General features: G+C 60.0%; 1 non-coding gene across 1 annotated transcript in view; it reads left to right on the plus strand.

Annotated features, from left to right (window-relative positions):
• The first annotated feature begins 7180 nt into the window (after positions 1–7180).
• Positions 7181–7500, plus strand: part of LOC148314847 (18S ribosomal RNA) — a 1933-nt gene continuing 1613 nt past the window's right edge. Inside the window, exon 1 of the ribosomal RNA XR_015841471.1 lies at positions 7181–7500. This exon is cut by the window's right edge and continues 1613 nt beyond it. This is a non-coding gene — a ribosomal RNA (18S ribosomal RNA).

The following is a 7500-nucleotide window of genomic DNA, read 5'->3' on the forward strand; positions in this document are numbered from 1 at the left end:
GCCCCTAAGTTTGCCCAAATGGAAGCTCCGGAGGAGGAGTGCGGGCGTGTGTCACACTTGGCCCGAATATGAGCACCTTCCCCGGGCACAGGCGGTGCCAAGCGGCCCCTAAGTTTGCCCAAATGGAAGCTCCGGAGGAGGAGTGCGGGCGTGTGTCACACTTGGCCCGAATATGAGCACCTTCCCCGGGCACAGACGGTGCCAAGCGGCCCCTAAGTTTGCCCAAATGGAAGCTCCGGAGGAGGAGTGCATGCTGCCTGACAGTGAAGCCGACTATGAGCACCTTCCCCGGGCACAGGCGGTGCCAAGCGGCCCCTAAGTCTACCCTCATGGAAGCTCCGGAGGAGGAGTGCGGGCGTGTGTCACACTTGGCCCGAATATGAGCACCTTCCCCGGGCACAGACGGTGCCAAGCGGCCCCTAAGTTTGCCCAAATGGAAGCTCCGGAGGAGGAGTGCACGCTGTGTGACAGTGAAGCCGAATATGAGCACCTTCCCCGGGCACAGGCGGTGCCAAGCGGCCCCTAAGTTTGCCCTTATGGAAGCTCCGGAGGAGGAGTGCACGCTGTGTGACAGTGAAGCCGAATATGAGCACCTTCCCCGGGCACAGGCGGTGCCAAGCGGCCCCTAAGTTTGCCCTTATGGAAGCTCCGGAGGAGGAGTGCATGCTGTGTGACAGTGAAGCCGAATATGAGCACCTTCCCCGGGCACAGGCGGTGCCAAGCGGCCCCTAAGTTTGCCCAAATGGAAGCTCCGGAGGAGGAGTGCGGGCGTGTGTCACACTTGGCCCGAATAGGAGCACCTTCCCCGGGCACGGGCGGTGCCAAGCGGCCCCTAAGTTTGCCCAAATGGAAGCTCCGGAGGAGGAGTGCATGCTGCCTGACAGTGAAGCCGAATATGAGCACCTTCCCCGGGCACAGGCGGTGCCAAGCGGCCCCTAAGTCTACCCTAATGGAAGCTCCGGAGGAGGAGGGCGGGCGTGTGTCACACTTGGCCCGAATAGGAGCACCTTCCCCGGGCACAGGCGGTGCAAAGCGGCCCCTAAGTCGGTAAAGGTTGAAATAAGTAAATAAATACAAAAAGGACGAGGGGGGGAAAAAAAAGGCAAAAACGTATAAAATTCCCCCATTCATTTCAATGGGCTCGGCCGAATTGGGCTTGCGGGACCGCCGAGGGCACGCCGGAGGGCGGTTGAGTCGGTAAAAGTTGAAATAAATGAATAAATACAAAAAGGACGAGGGGGGGGAAAAAAAAGGCAAAAACGTATAAAATTCCCCCATTCATTTCAATGGGCTCGGCCGAATTGGGCTTGCGGGACCGCCGAGGGCACGCCGGAGGGCGGTTGAGTCGGTAAAAGTTGAAATAAATGAATAAATACAAAAAGGACGAGGGGGGGAAAAAAAAGGCAAAAACGTATAAAATTCCCCCATTCATTTCAATGGGCTCGGCCGAATTGGGCTTGCGGGACCGCCGAGGGCACGCCGGAGGGCGGTTGAGTCGGTAAAAGTTGAAATAAATGAATAAATACAAAAAGAACGAGGGGGAAAAAAAAGGCAAAAACGTATAAAATTCCCCCATTCATTTCAATGGGCTCGGCTAAAATGGGCCTGCAGTACTGCCGAGAGGCCGCCGGAGGACGCCCTAGTAGGCAAACGTTGATCCCCACACACGAGGGGTCAGTTAGGCGACCAGGGGTAGCGTTTAGGCGACCAGGGGTAGCGTTTAGGTGACCAGGGGAAGCGTTTAGGCGACCAGGGGTAGCGTTTAGGCGACCAGGGGTAGCGTTTAGGCGACCAGGGGTAGCTTTTAGGCGACCAGGGGTAGCTTTTAGGCGACCAGGGGTAGCTTTTAGGCGACCAGGGGTAGCGTTTAGGCGACCAGGGGCGTTGCAGTTCCGCCGAATTGCATTAGGGGCGCTGCAGTAGGCAAACGTTCTTCCCCCCTAGTCAGAGGGTCATTTGCCTACTTCCCAGGTTTACCCGGGTTTTCCAAAACACCTGGGGCACATTTTCAGGGATCACGTTTTTAGAAACAAAAATATTCATAATTTCTTCTAAGTCCCCTTTCCAGCGGGGAACTTTGAAACATTGTATCCGACCACTGAAGGCTGTTGGCGGGCACGGCGCGGCAAACAGCCCGCACTCAGGCATGGAGCTCCGGGGAAAGTTGCCTAATTTCTTCTAAGTCCCCTTTCCAGCGGGGAACTTTGAAACATTGTATCCGACCGTGGAAGGCTGTTGGCGGGCACGGCGCGGCTCATAGCCGGCCCTCGGGCACGGAGCTCCGGGTGAATTTTCACAAATTTCTTCTAAGTCCCCTTTCCAGCGGGGAACTATGAAACATTGTATCCGACCGTGGAAGGCTGTTGGCGGGCACGGCGCGGCTCATAGCCGGCCCTCGGGCACGGAGCTCCGGGTGAATTTTACAAATTTCTTCTAAGTCCCCTTTCCAGCGGGGAACTTTGAAACATTGTATCCGACCGTGGAAGGCTGTTGGCGGGCACGGCGCGGCTCATAGCCGGCCCTCAGGCACGGAGCTCCGGGTGAATTTTCACAAATTTCTTCTAAGTCCCCTTTCCAGCGGGGAACTTTGAAACATTGTATCCGACCGTGGAAGGCTGTTGGCGGGCACGGCGCGGCTCATAGCCGGCCCTCAGGCACGGAGCTCCGGGTGAATTTTCACAAATTTCTTCTAAGTCCCCTTTCCAGCGGGGAACTTTGAAACATTGTATCCGACCGTGGAAGGCTGTTGGCGGGCACGGCGCGGCTCATAGCCGGCCCTCAGGCACGGAGCTCCGGGTGAATTTTCACAAATTTCTTCTAAGTCCCCTTTCCAGCGGGGAACTTTGAAACATTGTATCCGACCGTGGAAGGCTGTTGGCGGGCACGGCGCGGCTCATAGCCGGCCCTCGGGCACGGAGCTCCGGGTGAATTTTCACAAATTTCTTCTAAGTCCCCTTTCCAGCGGGGAACTTTGAAACATTGTATCCGACCGTGGAAGGCTGTTGGCGGGCACGGCGCGGCTCATAGCCGGCCCTCAGGCACGGAGCTCCGGGTGAATTTTACAAATTTCTTCTAAGTCCCCTTTCCAGCGGGGAACTTTGAAACATTGTATCCGACCGTGGAAGGCTGTTGGCGGGCACGGCGGGGCTCATAGCCGGCCCTCGGGCACGGAGCTCCGGGTGAATTTTACAAATTTCTTCTAAGTCCCCTTTCCAGCGGGGAACTTTGAAACATTGTATCCGACCAAAGGAAGGCTGTTGGCGGGCACGGCGCGGCTCATAGCCGGCCCTCAGGCACGGAGCTCCGGGTGAATTTTCACAAATTTCTTCTAAGTCCCCTTTCCAGCGGGGAACTTTGAAACATTGTATCCGACCGTGGAAGGCTGTTGGCGGGCACGGCGGGGCTCATAGCCGGCCCTCGGGCACGGAGCTCCGGGTGAATTTTCACAAATTTCTTCTAAGTCCCCTTTCCAGCGGGGAACTTTGAAACATTGTATCCGACCGTGGAAGGCTGTTGGCGGGCACGGCGCGGCTCATAGCCGGCCCTCAGGCACGGAGCTCCGGGTGAATTTTCACAAATTTCTTCTAAGTCCCCTTTCCAGCGGGGAACTTTGAAACATTGTATCCGACCAAAGGAAGGCTGTTGGCGGGCGCGGCGCGGCTCATAGCCGGCCCTCGGGCACGGAGCTCCGGGTGAATTTTACTCAATTCTTCTAAGTCCCCTTTCCAGCGGGGAACTTTCAAACATTGTATCCGACCACTGAAGGCTGTTGGCGGGCGCGGCGCGGCTCACAGCCCGCCATCAGGCACGGAGCTCCGGGGAAATTTGCCTCATTTCTTCTAAGTCCCCTTTCCAGCGGGGAACTTTCAAACATTGTATCCGACCAAAGGAAGGCTGTTGGCGGGCGCGGCGCGGCTCACAGCCCGCCCTCAGGCACGGAGCTCCGGTGAAATTTGCCTCATTTCTTCTAAGTCCCCTTTCCAGCGGGGAACTTTGAAACATTGTATCCGACCAAAGGAAGGCTGTTGGCGGGCACGGCGCGGCTCATAGCCGGCCCTCAGGCACGGAGCTCCGGGTGAATTTGACAAATTCCTTCTAAGTCCCCTTTCCAGCGGGGAACTTTGAAACATTGTATCCGACCGTGGAAGGCTGTTGGCGGGCACGGCGCGGCTCATAGCCGGCCCTCGGGCACGGAGCTCCGGGTGAATTTGCCTCATTTCTTCTAAGTCCCCTTTCCAGCGGGGAACTTTGAAACATTGTATCCGACCACTGAAGGCTGTTGGCGGGCGCGGCGCGGCTCACAGCCCGCCCTCAGGCACGGAGCTCCGGGGAAATTTGCCTCATTTCTTCTAAGTCCCCTTTCCAGCGGGGACCTTTCAAACATTGTATCCGACCACTGAAGGCTGTTGGCGGACGCGGCGCGGCTCACAGCCCGCCCTCAGGCACGGAGCTCCGGGGAAATTTGCCTCATTTCTTCTAAGTCCCCTTTCCAGCGGGGAACTTTCAAACATTGTATCCGACCACTGAAGGCTGTTGGCGGGCGCGGCGCGGCTCACAGCCCGCACTCAGGCACGGAGCTCCGGGGAAATTTGCCTCATTTCTTCTAAGTCCCCTTTCCAGCGGGGACCTTTCAAACATTGTATCCGACCACTGAAGGCTGTTGGCGGACGCGGCGCGGCTCACAGCCCGCCCTCAGGCACGGAGCTCCGGGGAAATTTGCCTCATTTCTTCTAAGTCCCCTTTCCAGCGGGGACCTTTCAAACATTGTATCCGACCACTGAAGGCTGTTGGCGGACGCGGCGCGGCTCACAGCCCGCCCTCAGGCACGGAGCTCCGGGGGAATTTGCCCCCTCATTTCTTCTAAGTCCCCTTTAGGCGACCAGGGGTTGACAATTTAGGTGACCAGGGGTTGACAATTTAGGCGACCAGGGGTGACTTTTAGGCGACCAGGGGTGAGGTTTAGGCGACCAGGGGTGAGGTTTAGGCGACCAGGGGTAGCGTTTAGGCGACCAGGGGCGTTGCAGTTCCGCCGAATTGCATTAGGGGCGCTGCAGTAGGCAAACGTTTTTCCCCCTAGTCAGAGGGTCATTTGCCTACTTCCCAGGTTTACCCGGGTTTTCCAAAACACCTGGGGCACATTTTTAGGAACCACGTTTTTAGAAACAAAAATTCTTCTATGTCCACCTCCGTGAAAGAAATTGCCCAATGGTTCCCGCGGAAGAGAGCTGCCAGGCGGACGCATACTGCAATAACGGCCGCCCTGGCGCTCTGGTGGATGTTATCCTCGAAATTTCTTCTATGTGCCCATTCCAGCGGGCAACTTGCGAACAATGGTGTCCGACCATGGAAGGCTGTTGGCGGACGCGGCGCGGCTCACAGCCCGCCCTCAGGCACGGAGCTCCGGGGGAATTTTCCCCTCATTTCTTCTAAGTCCCCATTCCAGCGGGGAGCTTGCAAACGTGGTATCCGACCACTGAAGGCTGTTGGCGGGCACGGCCCCACCAGCGCAACACGGCACTTCCTATGACTCGGGTCCGACGCAGGAGGAGCGGTCCTCCCGGCCCCACCACACGGCACTTCCTATGACTCGGGTCCGACGCAGGAGGAGCGGTCCTCCCGGCCCCGCCACACGGCACTTCCTATGACTCGGGTCCGACGCAGGAGGAGCGGTCCTCCCGGCCCCGCCACACGGCACTTCCCATGACTCGGGTCCGACGCAGGAGGAGCGGTCCTCCCGGCCCCACCACCGCCACACGGCACTTCCCATGACCCGGGTCCGACGCAGGAGGAGCGGTCCTCCCGGCCCCACCGCAACACACACAACCACTGACCGATTGGCAATCATGACCCGCCATCGGAGGGCCCCTGCCGGCCCCGGCCTCGCGCCGGGGTGTTCGGGTGGACGGTTCCTTCGGCCTGCGGGTCGACCTCTGAGCGTTGGCCGGCACCGCAGCACCGCAGCACACACATAACCACTGACCGATTGGCAATCATGACCCGCCATCGGAGGGCCCCTGCCGGCCCCGGCCTCGCGCCGGGGTGTTCGGGTGGACGGTTCCTTCGGCCTGCGGGTCGACCTCTGAGCGTTGGCCGGCACCGCAGCACACACACAACCACTGACCGATTGGCAATCATGACCCGCCATCGGAGGGCCCCTGCCGGCCCCGGCCTCGCGCCGGGGTGTTCGGGTGGACGGTTCCTTCGGCCTGCGGGTCGACCTCTGAGCGTTGGCCGGCACCGCAGCACACACATAACCACTGACCGATTGGCAATCATGACCCGCCATCGGAGGGCCCCCGCCGGCCCCGGCCTCGCGCCGGGGTGTTCGGGTGGACGGTTCCTTCGGCCTGCGGGTCGACCTCTGCGCGTTGGCCGGCACTTCCCTACCGTTACCCACCCCACCCCTGGGGTTGTGACAAAACGGCACTTCCTATGACTCGGGGTCCGACGCAGGAGGAGCGGTCCTCCCGGCCCATCTCGCACCCACACCCTGACATGTACTGCACCACACCAACCACTGACCGATTGGCAAGCATGACCCGCCATCGGAGGGCCCCTGCCGGCCCCGGCCTCGCGCCGGGGTGTTCGGGTGGACGGTTCCTTCGGCCTGCGGATCGACCTCTAGCGCACCAACCAGCGCGAAACCGCTTTCGTCGCGAGACCGAGACGACCCTGTCGCGTGCCCGTCGGCCACACGGGCCCAGAGATGCCCTACACGGGAGTTCCGCCGCGCTCGCGGGTGCCCCGCCACGAGAGGGGTGCGGGAGCCCAGGCCCGCGTCAGCCGAGCGGTCCTTTCCGAAAAAGCATGTTTCTCAAACCCTACCGGCGTCTGTCAGAAGACGCCGCCTCCGAGTGCGTGTTGCGGTCGCGGGCGTGCGGGCGGCTCCGGCTCCCTCCCGCGACTGACCGCCACGCGGTAACGCGGCCTCTACGGACCGAGTACATACCGAGGCCCAGCCGACTTCCTCACCGCGCACGGGGGCTGAATCGGTAACGGAAATTTCGGTAGCCCACGTCCGAAAAAAATGAGAGAGAAAAAACAACGAGGGAGGCTGGGGTGCCGCCGGGGGTAACCCCGCGGGAGGCCGTCTCCCGCGGGCGCCGCCCGGTCCCCGCGCCCGGCTCCCCGCTCAGCTCCGGTTCCAATGCAAGAAACACAGACCGCCGGACGCGAGGGCTACCTGGTTGATCCTGCCAGTAGCATATGCTTGTCTCAAAGATTAAGCCATGCAAGTCTAAGTACACACGGTTCCGATACAGTGAAACTGCGAATGGCTCATTAAATCAGTTATGGTTCCTTTGATCGCTCCACCGTTACTTGGATAACTGTGGCAATTCTAGAGCTAATACATGCAAACGAGCGCCGACCCGTCTCCGCGGGGACGCGCGCATTTATCAGACCCAAAACCCACGCGGGTTCGGTTTGCCGCGGTGCAGCGGGCCCGCCGGCTTTCACAGCCGGCGGGCTGTCGGTCTCCGCGGTGCCGCCGGCCCGGCC

The sequence above is a fragment of the Idiotropiscis lumnitzeri genome, unplaced genomic scaffold (assembly GCF_059441095.1).
Source record: "Idiotropiscis lumnitzeri isolate Australia: NSW breed Sydney's pygmy pipehorse unplaced genomic scaffold, RoL_Ilum_1.0 HiC_scaffold_203, whole genome shotgun sequence".
Classification (NCBI taxonomy): Eukaryota; Metazoa; Chordata; class Actinopteri; order Syngnathiformes; family Syngnathidae; genus Idiotropiscis; species Idiotropiscis lumnitzeri.